At 33.3% G+C, this 22,580-nt stretch overlaps 30 non-coding genes across 30 annotated transcripts; all 30 read right to left on the bottom strand.

Moving 5' to 3' along the window:
• Nucleotides 1-480: 480 nt before the first annotated feature.
• Nucleotides 481-554, bottom strand: TRNAI-AAU (transfer RNA isoleucine (anticodon AAU)). Its single transcript has one exon. It is a non-coding gene; the product is annotated as a tRNA-Ile (tRNA).
• Nucleotides 555-1,076: 522 nt separating this feature from the next.
• Nucleotides 1,077-1,150, bottom strand: TRNAI-AAU (transfer RNA isoleucine (anticodon AAU)). The gene has a single exon. It is a non-coding gene; the product is annotated as a tRNA-Ile (tRNA).
• Nucleotides 1,151-1,673: 523 nt separating this feature from the next.
• TRNAI-AAU (transfer RNA isoleucine (anticodon AAU)) lies at nucleotides 1,674-1,747 on the bottom strand. The gene has a single exon. It is a non-coding gene; the product is annotated as a tRNA-Ile (tRNA).
• Nucleotides 1,748-2,529: 782 nt separating this feature from the next.
• Nucleotides 2,530-2,603, bottom strand: TRNAI-AAU (transfer RNA isoleucine (anticodon AAU)). The gene has a single exon. It is a non-coding gene; the product is annotated as a tRNA-Ile (tRNA).
• A 517-nt stretch (nucleotides 2,604-3,120) lies between these two features.
• On the bottom strand, nucleotides 3,121-3,194 carry TRNAI-AAU (transfer RNA isoleucine (anticodon AAU)). The gene has a single exon. It is a non-coding gene; the product is annotated as a tRNA-Ile (tRNA).
• Nucleotides 3,195-3,717: 523 nt separating this feature from the next.
• TRNAI-AAU (transfer RNA isoleucine (anticodon AAU)) lies at nucleotides 3,718-3,791 on the bottom strand. The gene has a single exon. It is a non-coding gene; the product is annotated as a tRNA-Ile (tRNA).
• Nucleotides 3,792-4,573: 782 nt separating this feature from the next.
• TRNAI-AAU (transfer RNA isoleucine (anticodon AAU)) lies at nucleotides 4,574-4,647 on the bottom strand. Its single transcript has one exon. It is a non-coding gene; the product is annotated as a tRNA-Ile (tRNA).
• A 517-nt stretch (nucleotides 4,648-5,164) lies between these two features.
• Nucleotides 5,165-5,238, bottom strand: TRNAI-AAU (transfer RNA isoleucine (anticodon AAU)). Its single transcript has one exon. It is a non-coding gene; the product is annotated as a tRNA-Ile (tRNA).
• Nucleotides 5,239-5,761: 523 nt separating this feature from the next.
• On the bottom strand, nucleotides 5,762-5,835 carry TRNAI-AAU (transfer RNA isoleucine (anticodon AAU)). Its single transcript has one exon. It is a non-coding gene; the product is annotated as a tRNA-Ile (tRNA).
• A 782-nt stretch (nucleotides 5,836-6,617) lies between these two features.
• On the bottom strand, nucleotides 6,618-6,691 carry TRNAI-AAU (transfer RNA isoleucine (anticodon AAU)). The gene has a single exon. It is a non-coding gene; the product is annotated as a tRNA-Ile (tRNA).
• Nucleotides 6,692-7,214: 523 nt separating this feature from the next.
• TRNAI-AAU (transfer RNA isoleucine (anticodon AAU)) lies at nucleotides 7,215-7,288 on the bottom strand. Its single transcript has one exon. It is a non-coding gene; the product is annotated as a tRNA-Ile (tRNA).
• Nucleotides 7,289-7,805: 517 nt separating this feature from the next.
• On the bottom strand, nucleotides 7,806-7,879 carry TRNAI-AAU (transfer RNA isoleucine (anticodon AAU)). The gene has a single exon. It is a non-coding gene; the product is annotated as a tRNA-Ile (tRNA).
• A 782-nt stretch (nucleotides 7,880-8,661) lies between these two features.
• Nucleotides 8,662-8,735, bottom strand: TRNAI-AAU (transfer RNA isoleucine (anticodon AAU)). Its single transcript has one exon. It is a non-coding gene; the product is annotated as a tRNA-Ile (tRNA).
• Nucleotides 8,736-9,252: 517 nt separating this feature from the next.
• Nucleotides 9,253-9,326, bottom strand: TRNAI-AAU (transfer RNA isoleucine (anticodon AAU)). Its single transcript has one exon. It is a non-coding gene; the product is annotated as a tRNA-Ile (tRNA).
• A 524-nt stretch (nucleotides 9,327-9,850) lies between these two features.
• On the bottom strand, nucleotides 9,851-9,924 carry TRNAI-AAU (transfer RNA isoleucine (anticodon AAU)). The gene has a single exon. It is a non-coding gene; the product is annotated as a tRNA-Ile (tRNA).
• A 782-nt stretch (nucleotides 9,925-10,706) lies between these two features.
• Nucleotides 10,707-10,780, bottom strand: TRNAI-AAU (transfer RNA isoleucine (anticodon AAU)). Its single transcript has one exon. It is a non-coding gene; the product is annotated as a tRNA-Ile (tRNA).
• Nucleotides 10,781-12,752: 1,972 nt separating this feature from the next.
• Nucleotides 12,753-12,826, bottom strand: TRNAI-AAU (transfer RNA isoleucine (anticodon AAU)). Its single transcript has one exon. It is a non-coding gene; the product is annotated as a tRNA-Ile (tRNA).
• Nucleotides 12,827-13,349: 523 nt separating this feature from the next.
• Nucleotides 13,350-13,423, bottom strand: TRNAI-AAU (transfer RNA isoleucine (anticodon AAU)). The gene has a single exon. It is a non-coding gene; the product is annotated as a tRNA-Ile (tRNA).
• A 782-nt stretch (nucleotides 13,424-14,205) lies between these two features.
• TRNAI-AAU (transfer RNA isoleucine (anticodon AAU)) lies at nucleotides 14,206-14,279 on the bottom strand. The gene has a single exon. It is a non-coding gene; the product is annotated as a tRNA-Ile (tRNA).
• Nucleotides 14,280-14,796: 517 nt separating this feature from the next.
• Nucleotides 14,797-14,870, bottom strand: TRNAI-AAU (transfer RNA isoleucine (anticodon AAU)). The gene has a single exon. It is a non-coding gene; the product is annotated as a tRNA-Ile (tRNA).
• A 517-nt stretch (nucleotides 14,871-15,387) lies between these two features.
• On the bottom strand, nucleotides 15,388-15,461 carry TRNAI-AAU (transfer RNA isoleucine (anticodon AAU)). The gene has a single exon. It is a non-coding gene; the product is annotated as a tRNA-Ile (tRNA).
• A 782-nt stretch (nucleotides 15,462-16,243) lies between these two features.
• TRNAI-AAU (transfer RNA isoleucine (anticodon AAU)) lies at nucleotides 16,244-16,317 on the bottom strand. The gene has a single exon. It is a non-coding gene; the product is annotated as a tRNA-Ile (tRNA).
• Nucleotides 16,318-16,833: 516 nt separating this feature from the next.
• Nucleotides 16,834-16,907, bottom strand: TRNAI-AAU (transfer RNA isoleucine (anticodon AAU)). Its single transcript has one exon. It is a non-coding gene; the product is annotated as a tRNA-Ile (tRNA).
• Nucleotides 16,908-17,430: 523 nt separating this feature from the next.
• On the bottom strand, nucleotides 17,431-17,504 carry TRNAI-AAU (transfer RNA isoleucine (anticodon AAU)). The gene has a single exon. It is a non-coding gene; the product is annotated as a tRNA-Ile (tRNA).
• A 782-nt stretch (nucleotides 17,505-18,286) lies between these two features.
• Nucleotides 18,287-18,360, bottom strand: TRNAI-AAU (transfer RNA isoleucine (anticodon AAU)). The gene has a single exon. It is a non-coding gene; the product is annotated as a tRNA-Ile (tRNA).
• A 523-nt stretch (nucleotides 18,361-18,883) lies between these two features.
• Nucleotides 18,884-18,957, bottom strand: TRNAI-AAU (transfer RNA isoleucine (anticodon AAU)). Its single transcript has one exon. It is a non-coding gene; the product is annotated as a tRNA-Ile (tRNA).
• Nucleotides 18,958-19,480: 523 nt separating this feature from the next.
• Nucleotides 19,481-19,554, bottom strand: TRNAI-AAU (transfer RNA isoleucine (anticodon AAU)). The gene has a single exon. It is a non-coding gene; the product is annotated as a tRNA-Ile (tRNA).
• A 1,373-nt stretch (nucleotides 19,555-20,927) lies between these two features.
• On the bottom strand, nucleotides 20,928-21,001 carry TRNAI-AAU (transfer RNA isoleucine (anticodon AAU)). Its single transcript has one exon. It is a non-coding gene; the product is annotated as a tRNA-Ile (tRNA).
• A 523-nt stretch (nucleotides 21,002-21,524) lies between these two features.
• On the bottom strand, nucleotides 21,525-21,598 carry TRNAI-AAU (transfer RNA isoleucine (anticodon AAU)). Its single transcript has one exon. It is a non-coding gene; the product is annotated as a tRNA-Ile (tRNA).
• A 523-nt stretch (nucleotides 21,599-22,121) lies between these two features.
• TRNAI-AAU (transfer RNA isoleucine (anticodon AAU)) lies at nucleotides 22,122-22,195 on the bottom strand. Its single transcript has one exon. It is a non-coding gene; the product is annotated as a tRNA-Ile (tRNA).
• Between the last annotated feature and the right edge of the window lie 385 nt (nucleotides 22,196-22,580).

The following is a 22,580-nucleotide window of genomic DNA, read 5'->3' as shown; positions in this document are numbered from 1 at the left end:
AAGATACAGAAGAAAATGCATTTATTTCAACATTAAAGCAGCGTTAAGTGTTTGCTTGGAGAGTGGTAGAAAGTATGTTCTTGGCATTTTTAACTTCATGTTCTAACAGAATCAGATAATAGGCTTACTATATTTATAGCATACTACTGAAGAAATAACAGATGATGAAGTGCTACTGATTGTTAACCCGAGATAGATGGAAATCTTATATTCAGCTGTTTACATTCATGGTGTCTTTAAGCATTATCAAAAAATCAAAACTAGACTTTCCTAAATTACTTGTAATAAATGGGAGATTAATTACTTAGTGTTAGAACTTTGAACCATTAATGGATGTTCAAGGCACTTTAACATTGATATATAATTCCACATCTATATCAAATTGATTCAACTAATCATTCTAGCAGCTCTTGCTCCAAAGAGATATACAGTTAACAAAGAGACACAAGAAAAAGCATCTTTTTTGTTAACACAGAAACTTGGCCTGTACAGGAATCGAACCTGTGACCTTGGCGTTATTAGCACCACGCTCTAACCAACTGAGCTAACAGGCCGCTGTTTGTGCTGGGCTGGGGGACAAGCATATGAAGAATTGCCAATGTCAGTGACCCCAGATAGTTTGAAAGCTTATTTTCAGCTGTTTACCCATAAGGTATATTTATATATTATCGACATGAAGAAACAAATATCACAAAAAAATCAATACAAATGAGATTTTCATTCTTAGTGTTAAAACTTAGAACCATTAATGTATGTTCTATGTGGTTTAGCAATAAATAACAGTTCATCATCTATATTAAATTAATTCATCTACTCATTCTATCAGCTCCTGCTCAAAGGAAATATAGAGATAAACATCAGACAGAAGAAAATGCTTGTAATAAATGAGAGAATAAGTTACTTAGTGTTAGAACTTACAACCATTAATGGATGTTCAAGGCACTTTAACATTAATATATAAATCCACATCTATATCAAATTGATTCAACTAATGATTCTAGCAGCTCTTGCTCCAAAGAGATATACAGTTATCAAAGAGACACAAGAAAAAGCATCTTTTTTTTAACACAGAAACTTGGCCTGTACAGGGATCGAACCTGTGACCTTGGCGTTATTAGCACCACGCTCTAACCAACTGAGCTAACAGGCCGCTGTTTGTGCTGAGCTGGGGGACAAGCATATGAAGAATTGCTAATGTCAGTGAACCCCAGATAGTTTGAAAGCTTATTTTCAGCTGTTTACCCATAAGGTATATGTATATATTATCGACATGAAGAAACAAATATCACAAAAAAATCAATACAAATGAGATTTTCATTCTTAGTGTTAAAACTTAGAACCATTAATGTATTTTCTATGTGGTTTAGCAATAAATAACAGTTTATCATCTATATTAAATTAATTCATCTACTCATTCTATCAGCTTCTGCTCAAAGGAAATATAGAGATAAACATCAGACAGAAGAAAATGCTTGTAATAAATGAGAGATTTAGTTACTTAGTGTTAGAACTTACAACCATTAATGGATGTTCAAGGCACTTTAACATTAATATATAATTCCACATCTATATCAAATTGATTCAACTAATGATTCTAGCAGCTCTTGCTCCAAAGAGATATACAGATAACAAAGAGACAGAAGAAAAAGCATCTTTTATTTAACACAGAAACTTGGCCTGTACAGGGATCGAACCTGTGACCTTGGCGTTATTAGCACCACGCTCTAACCAACTGAGCTAACAGGCCGCTGTTCGTGCTGGGCTGGGGGACAAGCATATGAAGAAGTGGTAATGTCAGTGAACCCCAGATAGTTTGAAAGCTTATTTTCAGCTGTTTACCCATAAGGTATATTTATATATTATCGACATGAAGAAACAAATATCACAAAAAAATCAATACAAATGAGATTTTCATTCTTAGTGTTAAAACTTAGAACCATTAATGTATTTTCCATGTGGTTTAGTAATAAATAACAGTTCATCATCTATATTAAATTAATTCATCTACTCATTCTATCAGCTTCTGCTCAAAGGAAATATAGATTTAAACAAGATACAGAAGAAAATGCATTTATTTCAACATTAAAGCAGCGTTAAGTGTTTGCTTGGAGAGTGGTAGAAAGTAGGTTCTTGGCATTTTTAACTTCATGTTCTAACAGAATCAGATAATAGGCTTACTATTTTTATAGCATACTAGTGAAGAAATAACAGATGATGAAGTGCTACTGATTGTTAACCAGAGATAGATGGAAATCTTATATTCAGCTGTTTACATTCATGGTGTCTTTAAGCATTATCAAAAAATCAAAACTAGACTTTCCTAAATTACTTGTAATAAATGGGAGATTAATTACTTAGTGTTAGAACTTTGAACCATTAATGGATGTTCAAGGCACTTTAACATTAATATATAATTCCACATCTATATCACATTGATTCAACTAATCATTCTAGCAGCTCTTGCTCCAAAGAGATATACAGATAACAAAGAGACACAAGAAAAAGCATCTTTTATTGAACACAGAAACTTGGCCTGTACAGGGATCGAACCTGTGACCTTGGCGTTATTAGCACCACGCTCTAACCAACTGAGCTAACAGGCCGCCGTTTGTGCTGGGCTGGGGGACAAGCATATGAAGAATTGCTAATGTCAGTGAACCCCAGATAGTTTGAAAGCTTATTTTCAGCTGTTTACCCATAAGGTATATTTATATATTATCGACATGAAGAAACAAATATCACAAAAAAATCAATACAAATGAGATTTTCAATCTTAGTGTTAAAACTTAGAACCATTAATGTATTTTCCATGTGGTTTAGCAATAAATAACAGTTCATCATCTATATTAAATTAATTCATCTACTCATTCTATCAGCTCCTGCTCAAAGGAAATATAGAGATAAACATCAGACAGAAGAAAATGCTTGTAATAAATGAGAGATTTAGTTACTTAGTGTTAGAACTTACAACCATTAATGGATGTTCAAGGCACTTTAACATTAATATATAATTCCACATCTATATCAAATTGATTCAACTACTAGCAGCTCTTGCTCCAAAGAGATATACAGTTAACAAAGAGACACAAGAAAAAGCATCTTTTTTTTAACACAGAAACTTGGCCTGTACAGGGATCGAACCTGTGACCTTGGCGTTATTAGCACCACGCTCTAACCAACTGAGCTAACAGGCCGCCGTTCGTGCTGTGCTGGGGGACAAGCATATGCAGAACTGCTAATGTCAGTGAACCCCAGATAGTTTGAAAGCTTATTTTCAGCTGTTTACCCATAAGGTATATTTATATATTATCGACATGAAGAAACAAATATCACAAAAAAATCAATACAAATGAGATTTTCATTCTTAGTGTTAAAAGTTAGAACCATTAATGTATGTTCTATGTGGTTTAGCAATAAATAACAGTTCATCATCTATATTAAATTAATTCATCTACTCATTCTATCAGCTTCTGCTCAAAGGAAATATAGAGATAAACATCAGACAGAAGGAAATGCTTGTAATAAATGAGAGATTTAGTTACTTAGTGTTAGAACTTACAACCATTAATGGATGTTCAAGGCACTTAAACATTAATATATAATTCCACATCTATATCAAATTGATTCAACTAATGATTCTAGCAGCTCTTGCTCCAAAGAGATATACAGATAACAAAGAGACAGAAGAAAAAGCATCTTTTATTTAACACAGAAACTTGGCCTGTACAGGGATCGAACCTGTGACCTTGGCGTTATTAGCACCACGCTCTAACCAACTGAGCTAACAGGCCGCTGTTCGTGCTGGGCTGGGGGACAAGCATATGAAGAACTGCTAATGTCAGTGAACCCCAGATAGTTTGAAAGCTTATTTTCAGCTGTTTACCCATAAGGTATATTTATATATTATCGACATGAAGAAACAAATATCACAAAAAAATCAATACAAATGAGATTTTCATTCTTAGTGTTAAAACTTAGAACCATTAATGTATTTTCCATGTGGTTTAGCAATAAATAACAGTTCATCATCTATATTAAATTAATTCATCTACTCATTCTATCAGCTTCTGCTCAAAGGAAATATAGATTTAAACAAGATACAGAAGAAAATGCATTTATTTCAACATTAAAGCAGCGTTAAGTGTTTGTTTGGAGAGTGGTAGAAAGTATGTTCTTGGCATTTTTAACTTCATGTTCTAACAGAATCAGATAATAGGCTTACTATATTTATAGCATACTACTGAAGAAATAACAGATGATGAAGTGCTACTGATTGTTAATCCGAGATAGATGGAAATCTTATATTCAGCTGTTTACATTCATGGTGTCTTTAAGCATTATCAAAAAATCAAAACTAGACTTTCCTAAATTACTTGTAATAAATGGGAGATTAATTACTTAGTGTTAGAACTTTGAACCATTAATGGATGTTCAAGGCACTTTAACATTAATATATAATTCCACATCTATATCAAATTGATTCAACTAATGATTCTAGCAGCTCTTGCTCCAAAGAGATATACAGATAACAAAGAGACACAAGAAAAAGCATCTTTTATTGAACACAGAAACTTGGCCTGTACAGGGATCGAACCTGTGACCTTGGCGTTATTAGCACCACGCTCTAACCAACTGAGCTAACAGGCCGCCGTTCGTGCTGGGCTGGGGGACAAGCATATGAAGAATTGCTAATGTCAGTGAACCCCAGATAGTTTGAAAGCTTATTTTCAGCTGTTTACCCATAAGGTATATTTATATATTATCGACATGAAGAAACAAATATCACAAAAAAATCAATACAAATGAGATTTTCAATCTTAGTGTTAAAACTTAGAACCATTAATGTATTTTCCATGTGGTTTAGCAATAAATAACAGTTCATCATCTATATTAAATTAATTCATCTACTCATTCTATCAGCTCCTGCTCAAAGGAAATATAGAGATAAACATCAGACAGAAGAAAATGCTTGTAATAAATGAGAGATTTAGTTACTTAGTGTTAGAACTTACAACCATTAATGGATGTTCAAGGCACTTTAACATTAATATATAATTCCACATCTATATCAAATTGATTCAACTACTAGCAGCTCTTGCTCCAAAGAGATATACAGTTAACAAAGAGACACAAGAAAAAGCATCTTTTTTTTAACACAGAAACTTGGCCTGTACAGGGATCGAACCTGTGACCTTGGCGTTATTAGCACCACGCTCTAACCAACTGAGCTAACAGGCCGCCGTTCGTGCTGTGCTGGGGGACAAGCATATGCAGAACTGCTAATGTCAGTGAACCCCAGATAGTTTGAAAGCTTATTTTCAGCTGTTTACCCATAAGGTATATTTATATATTATCGACATGAAGAAACAAATATCACAAAAAAATCAATACAAATGAGATTTTCATTCTTAGTGTTAAAAGTTAGAACCATTAATGTATGTTCTATGTGGTTTAGCAATAAATAACAGTTCATTATCTATATTAAATTAATTCATCTACTCATTCTATCAGCTCCTGCTCAAAGGAAATATAGAGATAAACATCAGACAGAAGAAAATGCTTGTAATAAATGAGAGATTTAGTTATTTAGTGTTAGAACTTACAACCATTAATGGATGTTCAAGGCACTTTAACATTAATATATAATTCCACATCTATATCAAATTGATTCAACTAATGATTCTAGCAGCTCTTGCTCCAAAGAGATATACAGTTAACAAAGAGACACAAGAAAAAGCATCTTTTTTTTAACACAGAAACTTGGCCTGTACAGGGATCGAACCTGTGACCTTGGCGTTATTAGCACCACGCTCTAACCAACTGAGCTAACAGGCCGCCGTTCGTGCTGGGCTGGGGGACAAGCATATGAAGAATTGCTAATGTCAGTGAACCCCAGATAGTTTGAAAGCTTATTTTCAGCTGTTTACCCATAAGGTATATTTATATATTATCGACATGAAGAAACAAATATCACAAAAAAATCAATACAAATGAGATTTTCATTCTTAGTGTTAAAACTTAGAACCATTAATGTATTTTCCATGTGGTTTAGCAATAAATAACAGTTCATCATCTATATTAAATTAATTCATCTACTCATTCTATCAGCTTCTGCTCAAAGGAAATATAGATTTAAACAAGATACAGAAGAAAATGCATTTATTTCAACATTAAAGCAGCGTTAAGTGTTTGCTTGGAGAGTGGTAGAAAGTATGTTCTTGGCATTTTTAACTTCATGTTCTAACAGAATCAGATAATAGGCTTACTATATTTATAGCATACTACTGAAGAAATAACAGATGATGAAGTGCTACTGATTGTTAATCCGAGATAGATGGAAATCTTATATTCAGCTGTTTACATTCATGGTGTCTTTAAGCATTATCAAAAAATCAAAACTAGACTTTCCTAAATTACTTGTAATAAATGGGAGATTAATTACTTAGTGTTAGAACTTTGAACCATTAATGGATGTTCAAGGCACTTTAACATTAATATATAATTCCACATCTATATCAAATTGATTCAACTAATCATTCTAGCAGCTCTTGCTCCAAAGAGATATACAGATAACAAAGAGACACAAGAAAAAGCATCTTTTATTGAACACAGAAACTTGGCCTGTACAGGGATCGAACCTGTGACCTTGGCGTTATTAGCACCACGCTCTAACCAACTGAGCTAACAGGCCGCCGTTCGTGCTGGGCTGGGGGACAAGCATATGAAGAATTGCTAATGTCAGTGAACCCCAGATAGTTTGAAAGCTTATTTTCAGCTGTTTACCCATAAGGTATATTTATATATTATCGACATGAAGAAACAAATATCACAAAAAAATCAATACAAATGAGATTTTCAATCTTAGTGTTAAAACTTAGAACCATTAATGTATTTTCCATGTGGTTTAGCAATAAATAACAGTTCATCATCTATATTAAATTAATTCATCTACTCATTCTATCAGCTCCTGCTCAAAGGAAATATAGAGATAAACATCAGACAGAAGAAAATGCTTGTAATAAATGAGAGATTTAGTTATTTAGTGTTAGAACTTACAACCATTAATGGATGTTCAAGGCACTTTAACATTAATATATAATTCCACATCTATATCAAATTGATTCAACTAATGATTCTAGCAGCTCTTGCTCCAAAGAGATATACAGTTAACAAAGAGACACAAGAAAAAGCATCTTTTTTTTAACACAGAAACTTGGCCTGTACAGGGATCGAACCTGTGACCTTGGCGTTATTAGCACCACGCTCTAACCAACTGAGCTAACAGGCCGCCGTTCGTGCTGGGCTGGGGGACAAGCATATGAAGAATTGCTAATGTCAGTGAACCCCAGATAGTTTGAAAGCTTATTTTCAGCTGTTTACCCATAAGGTATATTTATATATTATCGACATGAAGAAACAAATATCACAAAAAAATCAATACAAATGAGATTTTCAATCTTAGTGTTAAAACTTAGAACCATTAATGTATTTTCCATGTGGTTTAGCAATAAATAACAGTTCATCATCTATAATAAATTAATTCATCTACTCATTCTATCAGCTCCTGCTCAAAGGAAATATAGAGATAAACATCAGACAGAAGAAAATGCTTGTAATAAATGAGAGATTTAGTTACTTAGTGTTAGAACTTACAACCATTAATGGATGTTCAAGGCACTTTAACATTAATATATAATTCCACATCTATATCAAATTGATTCAACTACTAGCAGCTCTTGCTCCAAAGAGATATACAGTTAACAAAGAGACACAAGAAAAAGCATCTTTTTTTTAACACAGAAACTTGGCCTGTACAGGGATCGAACCTGTGACCTTGGCGTTATTAGCACCACGCTCTAACCAACTGAGCTAACAGGCCGCTGTTCGTGCTGGGCTGGGGGACAAGCATATGAAGAACTGCTAATGTCAGTGAACCCCAGATAGTTTGAAAGCTTATTTTCAGCTGTTTACCCATAAGGTATATTTATATATTATCGACATGAAGAAACAAATATCACAAAAAAATCAATACAAATGAGATTTTCATTCTTAGTGTTAAAACTTAGAACCATTAATGTATTTTCCATGTGGTTTAGCAATAAATAACAGTTCATCATCTATATTAAATTAATTCATCTACTCATTCTATCAGCTTCTGCTCAAAGGAAATATAGATTTAAACAAGATACAGAAGAAAATGCATTTATTTCAACATTAAAGCAGTGTTAAGTGTTTGCTTGGAGAGTGGTAGAAAGTATGTTCTTGGCATTTTTAACTTCATGTTCTAACAGAATCAGATAATAGGCTTACTATATTTATAGCATACTACTGAAGAAATAACAGATGATGAAGTGCTACTGATTGTTAATCCGAGATAGATGGAAATCTTATATTCAGCTGTTTACATTCATGGTGTCTTTAAGCATTATCAAAAAATCAAAACTAGACTTTCCTAAATTACTTGTAATAAATGGTAGATTAATTACTTAGTGTTAGAACTTTGAACCATTAATGGATGTTCAAGGCACTTTAACATTAATATATAATTCCACATCTATATCAAATTGATTCAACTAATCATTCTAGCAGCTCTTGCTCCAAAGAGATATACAGATAACAAAGAGACACAAGAAAAAGCATCTTTTATTGAACACAGAAACTTGGCCTGTACAGGGATCGAACCTGTGACCTTGGCGTTATTAGCACCACGCTCTAACCAACTGAGCTAACAGGCCGCCGTTTGTGCTGGGCTGGGGGACAAGCATATGAAGAATTGCTAATGTCAGTGAACCCCAGATAGTTTGAAAGCTTATTTTCAGCTGTTTACCCATAAGGTATATTTATATATTATCGACATGAAGAAACAAATATCACAAAAAAATCAATACAAATGAGATTTTCAATCTTAGTGTTAAAACTTAGAACCATTAATGTATTTTCCATGTGGTTTAGCAATAAATAACAGTTCATCATCTATATTAAATTAATTCATCTACTCATTCTATCAGCTCCTGCTCAAAGGAAATATAGAGATAAACATCAGACAGAAGAAAATGCTTGTAATAAATGAGAGATTTAGTTACTTAGTGTTAGAACTTACAACCATTAATGGATGTTCAAGGCACTTTAACATTAATATATAATTCCACATCTATATCAAATTGATTCAACTACTAGCAGCTCTTGCTCCAAAGAGATATACAGTTAACAAAGAGACACAAGAAAAAGCATCTTTTTTTTAACACAGAAACTTGGCCTGTACAGGGATCGAACCTGTGACCTTGGCGTTATTAGCACCACGCTCTAACCAACTGAGCTAACAGGCCGCCGTTCGTGCTGTGCTGGGGGACAAGCATATGCAGAACTGCTAATGTCAGTGAACCCCAGATAGTTTGAAAGCTTATTTTCAGCTGTTTACCCATAAGGTATATTTATATATTATCGACATGAAGAAACAAATATCACAAAAAAATCAATACAAATGAGATTTTCATTCTTAGTGTTAAAACTTAGAACCATTAATGTATGTTCTATGTGGTTTAGCAATAAATAACAGTTCATTATCTATATTAAATTAATTCATCTACTCATTCTATCAGCTCCTGCTCAAAGGAAATATAGAGATAAACATCAGACAGAAGAAAATGCTTGTAATAAATGAGAGATTTAGTTATTTAGTGTTAGAACTTACAACCATTAATGGATGTTCAAGGCACTTTAACATTAATATATAATTCCACATCTATATCAAATTGATTCAACTAATGATTCTAGCAGCTCTTGCTCCAAAGAGATATACAGTTAACAAAGAGACACAAGAAAAAGCATCTTTTTTTTTAACACAGAAACTTGGCCTGTACAGGGATCGAACCTGTGACCTTGGCGTTATTAGCACCACGCTCTAACCAACTGAGCTAACAGGCCGCCGTTCGTGCTGGGCTGGGGGACAAGCATATGAAGAATTGCTAATGTCAGTGAACCCCAGATAGTTTGAAATCTTATTTTCAGCTGTTTACCCATAAGGTATATTTATATATTATCGACATGAAGAAACAAATATCACAAAAAAATCAATACAAATGAGATTTTCATTCTTAGTGTTAAAACTTAGAACCATTAATGTATTTTCCATGTGGTTTAGCAATAAATAACAGTTCATCATCTATATTAAATTAATTCATCTACTCATTCTATCAGCTTCTGCTCAAAGGAAATATAGATTTAAACAAGATACAGAAGAAAATGCATTTATTTCAACATTAAAGCAGCGTTAAGTGTTTGCTTGGAGAGTGGTAGAAAGTATGTTCTTGGCATTTTTAACTTCATGTTCTAACAGAATCAGATAATAGGCTTACTATATTTATAGCATACTACTGAAGAAATAACAGATGATGAAGTGCTACTGATTGTTAATCCGAGATAGATGGAAATCTTATATTCAGCTGTTTACATTCATGGTGTCTTTAAGCATTATCAAAAAATCAAAACTAGACTTTCCTAAATTACTTGTAATAAATGGGAGATTAATTACTTAGTGTTAGAACTTTGAACCATTAATGGATGTTCAAGGCACTTTAACATTAATATATAATTCCACATCTATATCAAATTGATTCAACTAATCATTCTAGCAGCTCTTGCTCCAAAGAGATATACAGATAACAAAGAGACACAAGAAAAAGCATCTTTTATTGAACACAGAAACTTGGCCTGTACAGGGATCGAACCTGTGACCTTGGCGTTATTAGCACCACGCTCTAACCAACTGAGCTAACAGGCCGCCGTTCGTGCTGGGCTGGGGGACAAGCATATGAAGAATTGCTAATGTCAGTGAACCCCAGATAGTTTGAAAGCTTATTTTCAGCTGTTTACCCATAAGGTATATTTATATATTATCGACATGAAGAAACAAATATCACAAAAAAATCAATACAAATGAGATTTTCAATCTTAGTGTTAAAACTTAGAACCATTAATGTATTTTCCATGTGGTTTAGCAATAAATAACAGTTCATCATCTATATTAAATTAATTCATCTACTCATTCTATCAGCTCCTGCTCAAAGGAAATATAGAGATAAACATCAGACAGAAGAAAATGCTTGTAATAAATGAGAGATTTAGTTACTTAGTGTTAGAACTTACAACCATTAATGGATGTTCAAGGCACTTTAACATTAATATATAATTCCACATCTATATCAAATTGATTCAACTAATGATTCTAGCAGCTCTTGCTCCAAAGAGATATACAGATAACAAAGAGACAGAAGAAAAAGCATCTTTTATTTAACACAGAAACTTGGCCTGTACAGGGATCGAACCTGTGACATTGGCGTTATTAGCACCATGCTCTAACCAACTGAGCTAACAGGCCGCCGTTCGTGCTGGGCTGGGGGACAAGCATATGAAGAATTGCTAATGTCAGTGAACCCCAGATAGTTTGAAAGCTTATTTTCAGCTGTTTACCCATAAGGTATATTTATGTATTATCGACATGAAGAAACAAATATCACAAAAAAATCAATACAAATGAGATTTTCAATCTTAGTGTTAAAACTTAGAACCATTAATGTATTTTCCATGTGGTTTAGCAATAAATAACAGTTCATCATCTATATTAAATTAATTCATCTACTCATTCTATCAGCTTCTGCTCAAAGGAAATATAGATTTAAACAAGATACAGAAGAAAATGCATCTATTTCAACATTAAAGCAGCGTTAAGTGTTTTCTTGGAGAGTGGTAGAAAGTATGTTCTTGGCATTTTTAACTTCATGTTCTAACAGAATCAGATAATAGGCTTACTATATTTATAGCATACTACTGAAGAAATAACAGATGATGAAGTGCTACTGATTGTTAACCCGAGATAGATGGAAATCTTATATTCAGCTGTTTACATTCATGGTGTCTTTAAGCATTATCAAAAAATCAAAACTAGACTTTCCTAAATTACTTGTAATAAATGGGAGATTAAATACTTAGTGTTAGAACTTTGAACCATTAATGGATGTTCAAGGCACTTTAACATTAATATGTAATTCCACATCTATATAAAATGTATTAATCGAATCTTTCTAGCAGCTCTTGCTCCAAAGAGGTATACAGTTAACAATGAGAGATAAGAAAAAGCTTTCTTTTAACTCAGACACCTGGCATGTACAGGGATCGAACCTGTGACCTTGGCATTATTAGCACCACGCTCTAACCAACTGAGCTAACAGGCCACTGTGTGCACAGTCATGGGGGACAAGCATATGAAGAATTGCTAATGTCAGTGAACCCCAGATAGTTTGAAAGCTTATTTTCAGCTGTTTACCCATAAGGTATATTTATATATTATCGACATGAAGAAACAAATATCACAAAAAAATCAATACAAATGAGATTTTCATTCTTAGTGTTAAAACTTAGAACCATTAATGTATGTTCTATGTGGTTTAGCAATAAATAACAGTTCATCATCTATATTAAATTAATTCATCTACTCATTCTATCAGCTCCTGCTCAAAGGAAATATAGAGCTAAACATCAGACAGAAGAAAATGCTTGTAATAAATGAGAGATTTAGTTACTTAGTGTTAGAACTTACAACCATTAATGGATGTTCAAGGCACTTTAACATTAATATATAATTCCACATCTATATCAAATTGATTCAACTAATGATTCTAGCAGCTCTTGCTCCAAAGAGATATACAGTTAACAAAGAGACACAAGAAAAAGCATCTTTTTTTAACACAGAAACTTGGCCTGTACAGGGATCGAACCTGTGACCTTGGCGTTATTAGCACCACGCTCTAACCAACTGAGCTAACAGGCCGCTGTTTGTGCTGGGCTGGGGGACAAGCATATGAAGAATTGCTAATGCCAGTGAACCCCAGATAGTTTGAAAGCTTATTTTCAGCTGTTTACCCATAAGGTATATTTATATATTATCGACATGAAGAAACAAATATCACAAAAAAATCAATACAAATGAGATTTTCATTCTTAGTGTTAAAACTTAGAACCATTAATGTATTTTCTATGTGGTTTAGCAATAAATAACAGTTTATCATCTATATTAAATTAATTCATCTACTCATTCTATCAGCTTCTGCTCAAAGGAAATATAGAGATAAACATCAGACAGAAGAAAATGCTTGTAATAAATGAGAGATTTAGTTACTTAGTGTTAGAACTTACAACCATTAATGGATGTTCAAGGCACTTTAACATTAATATATAATTCCACATCTATATCAAATTGATTCAACTAATGATTCTAGCAGCTCTTGCTCCAAAGAGATATACAGATAACAAAGAGACAGAAGAAAAAGCATCTTTTATTTAACACAGAAACTTGGCCTGTACAGGGATCGAACCTGTGACCTTGGCGTTATTAGCACCACGCTCTAACCAACTGAGCTAACAGGCCGCTGTTCGTGCTGGGCTGGGGGACAAGCATATGAAGAACTGCTAATGTCAGTGAACCCCAGATAGTTTGAAAGCTTATTTTCAGCTGTTTACCCATAAGGTATATTTATATATTATCGACATGAAGAAACAAATATCACAAAAAAATCAATACAAATGAGATTTTCATTCTTAGTGTTAAAACTTAGAACCATTAATGTATTTTCCATGTGGTTTAGCAATAAATAACAGTTCATCATCTATATTAAATTAATTCATCTACTCATTCTATCAGCTTCTGCTCAAAGGAAATATAGATTTAAACAAGATACAGAAGAAAATGCATTTATTTCAACATTAAAGCAGCGTTAAGTGTTTGCTTGGAGAGTGGTAGAAAGTATGTTCTTGGCATTTTTAACTTCATGTTCTAACAGAATCAGATAATAGGCTTACTATATTTATAGCATACTACTGAAGAAATAACAGATGATGAAGTGCTACTGATTGTTAATCCGAGATAGATGGAAATCTTATATTCAGCTGTTTACATTCATGGTGTCTTTAAGCATTATCAAAAAATCAAAACTAGACTTTCCTAAATTACTTGTAATAAATGGGAGATTAATTACTTAGTGTTAGAACTTTGAACCATTAATGGATGTTCAAGGCACTTTAACATTAATATATAATTCCACATCTATATCAAATTGATTCAACTAATCATTCTAGCAGCTCTTGCTCCAAAGAGATATACAGATAACAAAGAGACACAAGAAAAAGCATCTTTTATTGAACACAGAAACTTGGCCTGTACAGGGATCGAACCTGTGACCTTGGCGTTATTAGCACCACGCTCTAACCAACTGAGCTAACAGGCCACTGTTTGTGCTGGGCTGGGGGACAAGCATATGAAGAAGTGCTAATGTCAGTGAACCCCAGATAGTTTGAAAGGTTATTTTCAGCTGTTTACCCATAAGGTATATTTATATATTATCGACATGAAGAAACAAATATCACAAAAAAATCAATACAAATGAGATTTTCAATCTTAGTGTTAAAACTTAGAACCATTAATGTATTTTCCATGTGGTTTAGCAATAAATAACAGTTCATCATCTATATTAAATTAATTCCTCTACTCATTCTATCAGCTCCTGCTCAAAGGAAATATAGAGATAAACATCAGACAGAAGAAAATGCTTGTAATAAATGAGAGATTTAGTTACTTAGTGTTAGAACTTACAACCATTAATGGATGTTCAAGGCACTTTAACATTAATATATAATTCCACATCTATATCAAATTGATTCAACTACTAGCAGCTCTTGCTCCAAAGAGATATACAGTTAACAAAGAGACACAAGAAAAAGCATCTTTTTTTTAACACAGAAACTTGGCCTGTACAGGGATCGAACCTGTGACCTTGGCGTTATTAGCACCACGCTCTAACCAACTGAGCTAACAGGCCGCCGTTCGTGCTGTGCTGGGGGACAAGCATATGCAGAACTGCTAATGTCAGTGAACCCCAGATAGTTTGAAAGGTTATTTTCAGCTGTTTACCCATAAGGTATATTTATATATTATCGACATGAAGAAACAAATATCACAAAAAAATCAATACAAATGAGATTTTCAATCTTAGTGTTAAAACTTAGAACCATTAATGTATTTTCCATGTGGTTTAGCAATAAATAACAGTTCATCATCTATATTAAATTAATTCATCTACTCATTCTATCAGCTCCTGCTCAAAGGAAATATAGAGATAAACATCAGACAGAAGAAAATGCTTGTAATAAATGAGAGATTTAGTTACTTAGTGTTAGAACTTACAACCATTAATGGATGTTCAAGGCACTTTAACATTAATATATAATTCCACATCTATATCAAATTGATTCAACTACTAGCAGCTCTTGCTCCAAAGAGATATACAGTTAACAAAGAGACACAAGAAAAAGCATCTTTTTTTTAACACAGAAACTTGGCCTGTACAGGGATCGAACCTGTGACCTTGGCGTTATTAGCACCACGCTCTAACCAACTGAGCTAACAGGCCGCCGTTCGTGCTGTGCTGGGGGACAAGCATATGCAGAACTGCTAATGTCAGTGAACCCCAGATAGTTTGAAAGCTTATTTTCAGCTGTTTACCCATAAGGTATATTTATATATTATCGACATGAAGAAACAAATATCACAAAAAAATCAATACAAATGAGATTTTCATTCTTAGTGTTAAAACTTAGAACCATTAATGTATTTTCCATGTGGTTTAGCAATAAATAACAGTTCATCATCTATATTAAATTAATTCATCTACTCATTCTATCAGCTTCTGCTCAAAGGAAATATAGATTTAAACAAGATACAGAAGAAAATGCATTTATTTCAACATTAAAGCAGCGTTAAGTGTTTGCTTGGAGAGTGGTAGAAAGTATGTTCTTGGCATTTTTAACTTCATGTTCTAACAGAATCAGATAATAGGCTTACTATATTTATAGCATACTACTGAAGAAATAACAGATGATGAAGTGCTACTGATTGTTAATCCGAGATAGATGGAAATCTTATATTCAGCTGTTTACATTCATGGTGTCTTTAAGCATTATCAAAAAATCAAAACTAGACTTTCCTAAATTACTTGTAATAAATGGGAGATTAATTACTTAGTGTTAGAACTTTGAACCATTAATGGATGTTCAAGGCACTTTAACATTAATATATAATTCCACATCTATATCAAATTGATTCAACTAATCATTCTAGCAGCTCTTGCTCCAAAGAGATATACAGATAACAAAGAGACACAAGAAAAAGCATCTTTTATTGAACACAGAAACTTGGCCTGTACAGGGATCGAACCTGTGACCTTGGCGTTATTAGCACCACGCTCTAACCAACTGAGCTAACAGGCCACTGTTTGTGCTGGGCTGGGGGACAAGCATATGAAGAAGTGCTAATGTCAGTGAACCCCAGATAGTTTGAAAGGTTATTTTCAGCTGTTTACCCATAAGGTATATTTATATATTATCGACATGAAGAAACAAATATCACAAAAAAATCAATACAAATGAGATTTTCAATCTTAGTGTTAAAACTTAGAACCATTAATGTATTTCCATGTGGTTTAGCAATAAATAACAGTTCATCATCTATATTAAATTAATTCCTCTACTCATTCTATCAGCTCCTGCTCAAAGGAAATATAGAGATAAACATCAGACAGAAGAAAATGCTTGTAATAAATGAGAGATTTAGTTACTTAGTGTTAGAACTTACAACCATTAATGGATGTTCAAGGCACTTTAACATTAATATATAATTCCACATCTATATCAAATTGATTCAACTACTAGCAGCTCTTGCTCCAAAGAGATATACAGTTAACAAAGAGACACAAGAAAAAGCATCTTTTTTTTAACACAGAAACTTGGCCTGTACAGGGATCGAACCTGTGACCTTGGCGTTATTAGCACCACGCTCTAACCAACTGAGCTAACAGGCCGCCGTTCGTGCTGTGCTGGGGGACAAGCATATGCAGAACTGCTAATGTCAGTGAACCCCAGATAGTTTGAAAGCTTATTTTCAGCTGTTTACCCATAAGGTATATTTATATATTATCGACATGAAGAAACAAATATCACAAAAAAATCAATACAAATGAGATTTTCATTCTTAGTGTTAAAACTTAGAACCATTAATGTATTTTCTATGTGGTTTAGCAATAAATAACAGTTTATCATCTATATTAAATTAATTCATCTACTCATTCTATCAGCTTCTGCTCAAAGGAAATATAGAGATAAACATCAGACAGAAGGAAATGCTTGTAATAAATGAGAGATTTAGTTACTTAGTGTTAGAACTTACAACCATTAATGGATGTTCAAGGCACTTTAACATTAATATATAATTCCACATCTATATCAAATTGATTCAACTAATGATTCTAGCAGCTCTTGCTCCAAAGAGATATACAGATAACAAAGAGACAGAAGAAAAAGCATCTTTTATTTAACACAGAAACTTGGCCTGTACAGGGATCGAACCTGTGACCTTGGCGTTATTAGCACCACGCTCTAACCAACTGAGCTAACAGGCCGCTGTTCGTGCTGGGCTGGGGGACAAGCCTATGAAGAACTGCTAATGTCAGTGAACCCCAGATAGTTTGAAAGCTTATTTTCAGCTGTTTACCCATAAGGTATATTTATATATTATCGACATGAAGAAACAAATATCACAAAAAAATCAATACAAATGAGATTTTCATTCTTAGTGTTAAAACTTAGAACCATTAATGTATTTTCCATGTGGTTTAGCAATAAATAACAGTTCATCATCTATATTAAATTAATTCATCTACTCATTCTATCAGCTTCTGCTCAAAGGAAATATAGATTTAAACAAGATACAGAAGAAAATGCATTTATTTCAACATTAAAGCAGCGTTAAGTGTTTGCTTGGAGAGTGGTAGAAAGTATGTTCTTGGCATTTTTAACTTCATGTTCTAACAGAATCAGATAATAGGCTTACTATATTTATAGCATACTACTGAAGAAATAACAGATGATGAAGTGCTACTGATTGTTAATCCGAGATAGATGGAAATCTTATATTCAGCTGTTTACATTCATGGTGTCTTTAAGCATTATCAAAAAATCAAAACTAGACTTTCCTAAATTACTTGTAATAAATGGGAGATTAATTACTTAGTGTTAGAACTTTGAACCATTAATGGATGTTCAAGGCACTTTAACATTAATATATAATTCCACATCTATATCAAATTGATTCAACTAATCATTCTAGCAGCTCTTGCTCCAAAGAGATATACAGATAACAAAGAGACACAAGAAAAAGCATCTTTTATTGAACACAGAAACTTGGCCTGTACAGGGATCGAACCTGTGACCTTGGCGTTATTAGCACCACGCTCTAACCAACTGAGCTAACAGGCCGCCGTTCGTGCTGTGCTGGGGGACAAGCATATGCAGAACTGCTAATGTCAGTGAACCCCAGATAGTTTGAAAGCTTATTTTCAGCTGTTTACCCATAAGGTATATTTATATATTATCGACATGAAGAAACAAATATCACAAAAAAATCAATACAAATGAGATTTTCATTCTTAGTGTTAAAACTTAGAACCATTAATGTATGTTCTATGTGGTTTAGCAATAAATAACAGTTCATTATCTATATTAAATTAATTCATCTACTCATTCTATCAGCTCCTGCTCAAAGGAAATATAGAGATAAACATCAGACAGAAGAAAATGCTTGTAATAAATGAGAGATTTAGTTACTTAGTGTTAGAACTTACAACCATTAATGGATGTTCAAGGCACTTTAACATTAATATATAATTCCACATCTATATCAAATTGATTCAACTAATGATTCTAGCAGCTCTTGCTCCAAAGAGATATACAGTTAACAAAGAGACACAAGAAAAAGCATCTTTTTTTTAACACAGAAACTTGGCCTGTACAGGGATCGAACCTGTGACCTTGGCGTTATTAGCACCACGCTCTAACCAACTGAGCTAACAGGCCGCCGTTCGTGCTGGGCTGGGGGACAAGCATATGAAGAATTGCTAATGTCAGTGAACCCCAGATAGTTTGAAAGCTTATTTTCAGATGTTTACCCATAAGGTATATTTATATATTATCGACATGAAGAAACAAATATCACAAAAAAATCAATACAAATGAGATTTTCATTCTTAGTGTTAAAACTTAGAACCATTAATGTATTTTCTATGTGGTTTAGCAATAAATAACAGTTTATCATCTATATTAAATTAATTCATCTACTCATTCTATCAGCTTCTGCTCAAAGGAAATATAGAGATAAACATCAGACAGAAGAAAATGCTTGTAATAAATGAGAGATTTAGTTACTTAGTGTTAGAACTTACAACCATTAATGGATGTTCAAGGCACTTTAACATTAATATATAATTCCACATCTATATCAAATTGATTCAACTAATGATTCTAGCAGCTCTTGCTCCAAAGAGATATACAGATAACAAAGAGACAGAAGAAAAAGCATCTTTTATTTAACACAGAAACTTGGCCTGTACAGGGATCGAACCTGTGACCTTGGCGTTATTAGCACCACGCTCTAACCAACTGAGCTAACAGGCCGCCGTTCGTGCTGGGCTGGGGGACAAGCATATGAAGAACTGCTAATGTCAGTGAACCCCAGATAGTTTGAAAGCTTATTTTCAGCTGTTTACCCATAAGGTATATTTATATATTATCGACATGAAGAAACAAATATCACAAAAAAATCAATACAAATGAGATTTTCATTCTTAGTGTTAAAACTTAGAACCATTAATGTATTTTCCATGTGGTTTAGCAATAAATAACAGTTCATCATCTATATTAAATTAATTCATCTACTCATTCTATCAGCTTCTGCTCAAAGGAAATATAGATTTAAACAAGATACAGAAGAAAATGCATTTATTTCAACATTAAAGCAGCGTTAAGTGTTTGCTTGGAGAGTGGTAGAAAGTATGTTCTTGGCATTTTTAACTTCATGTTCTAACAGAATCAGATAATAGGCTTACTATATTTATAGCATACTACTGAAGAAATAACAGATGATGAAGTGCTACTGATTGTTAATCCGAGATAGATGGAAATCTTATATTCAGCTGTTTACATTCATGGTGTCTTTAAGCATTATCAAAAAATCAAAACTAGACTTTCCTAAATTACTTGTAATAAATGGGAGATTAATTACTTAGTGTTAGAACTTTGAACCATTAATGGATGTTCAAGGCACTTTAACATTAATATATAATTCCACATCTATATCAAATTGATTCAACTAATCATTCTAGCAGCTCTTGCTCCAAAGAGATATACAGATAACAAAGAGACACAAGAAAAAGCATCTTTTATTGAACACAGAAACTTGGCCTGTACAGGGATCGAACCTGTGACCTTGGCGTTATTAACACCACGCTCTAACCAACTGAGCTAACAGGCCACTGTTTGTGCTGGGCTGGGGGACAAGCATATGAAGAAGTGCTAATGTCAGTGAACCCCAGATAGTTTGAAAGGTTATTTTCAGCTGTTTACCCATAAGGTATATTTATATATTATCGACATGAAGAAACAAATATCACAAAAAAATCAATACAAATGAGATTTTCAATCTTAGTGTTAAAACTTAGAACCATTAATGTATTTTCCATGTGGTTTAGCAATAAATAACAGTTCATCATCTATATTAAATTAATTCCTCTACTCATTCTTTCAGCTCCTGCTCAAAGGAAATATAGAGATAAACATCAGACAGAAGAAAATGCTTGTAATAAATGAGAGATTTAGTTACTTAGTGTTAGAACTTACAACCATTAATGGATGTTCAAGGCACTTTAACATTAATATATAATTCCACATCTATATCAAATTGATTCAACTACTAGCAGCTCTTGCTCCAAAGAGATATACAGTTAACAAAGAGACACAAGAAAAAGCATCTTTTTTTTAACACAGAAACTTGGCCTGTACAGGGATCGAACCTGTGACCTTGGCGTTATTAGCACCACGCTCTAACCAACTGAGCTAACAGGCCGCCGTTCGTGCTGTGCTGGGGGACAAGCATATGCAGAACTGCTAATGTCAGTGAACCCCAGATAGTTTGAAAGCTTATTTTCAGCTGTTTACCCATAAGGTATATTTATATATTATCGACATGAAGAAACAAATATCACAAAAAAATCAATACAAATGAGATTTTCATTCTTAGTGTTAAAACTTAGAACCATTAATGTATGTTCTATGTGGTTTAGCAATAAATAACAGTTCATCATCTATATTAAATTAATTCATCTACTCATTCTATCAGCTCCTGCTCAAAGGAAATATAGAGATAAACATCAGACAGAAGAAAATGCTTGTAATAAATGAGAGATTTAGTTACTTAGTGTTAGAACTTACAACCATTAATGGATGTTCAAGGCACTTTAACATTAATATATAATTCCACATCTATATCAAATTGATTCAACTAATGATTCTAGCAGCTCTTGCTCCAAAGAGATATACAGTTAACAAAGAGACACAAGAAAAAGCATCTTTTTTTTAACACAGAAACTTGGCCTGTACAGGGATCGAACCTGTGACCTTGGCGTTATTAGCACCACGCTCTAACCAACTGAGCTAACAGGCCGCCGTTTGTGCTGGGCTGGGGGACAAGCATATGAAGAATTGCTAATGTCAGTGAACCCCAGATAGTTTGAAAGCTTATTTTCAGCTGTTTACCCATAAGGTATATTTATATATTATCGACATGAAGAAACAAATATCACAAAAAAATCAATACAAATGAGATTTTCATTCTTAGTGTTAAAACTTAGAACCATTAATGTATTTTCTATGTGGTTTAGCAATAAATAACAGTTTATCATCTATATTAAATTAATTCATCTACTCATTCTATCAGCTTCTGCTCAAAGGAAATATAGAGATAAACATCAGACAGAAGGAAATGCTTGTAATAAATGAGAGATTTTGTTACTTAGTGTTAGAACTTACAACCATTAATGGATGTTCAAGGCACTTAAACATTAATATATAATTCCACATCTATATCAAATTGATTCAACTAATGATTCTAGCAGCTCTTGCTCCAAAGAGATATACAGATAACAAAGAGACAGAAGAAAAAGCATCTTTTATTTAACACAGAAACTTGGCCTGTACAGGGATCGAACCTGTGACCTTGGCGTTATTAGCACCACGCTCTAACCAACTGAGCTAACAGGCCGCTGTTCGTGCTGGGCTGGGGGACAAGCCTATGAAGAACTGCTAATGTCAGTGAACCCCAGATAGTTTGAAAGCTTATTTTCAGCTGTTTACCCATAAGGTATATTTATATATTATCGACATGAAGAAACAAATATCACAAAAAAATCAATACAAATGAGATTTTCATTCTTAGTGTTAAAACTTAGAACCATTAATGTATTTTCCATGTGGTTTAGCAATAAATAACAGTTCATCATCTATATTAAATTAATTCATCTACTCATTCTATCAGCTTCTGCTCAAAGGAAATATAGATTTAAACAAGATACAGAAGAAAATGCATTTATTTCAACATTAAAGCAGCGTTAAGTGTTTGCTTGGAGAGTGGTAGAAAGTATGTTCTT

This window comes from Triturus cristatus, chromosome 5_1, assembly GCF_964204655.1.
Source record: "Triturus cristatus chromosome 5_1, aTriCri1.1, whole genome shotgun sequence".
NCBI lineage: Eukaryota > Metazoa > Chordata > Amphibia > Caudata > Salamandridae > Triturus > Triturus cristatus.
This window is presented reverse-complemented; position numbering and strand designations above follow the sequence as displayed.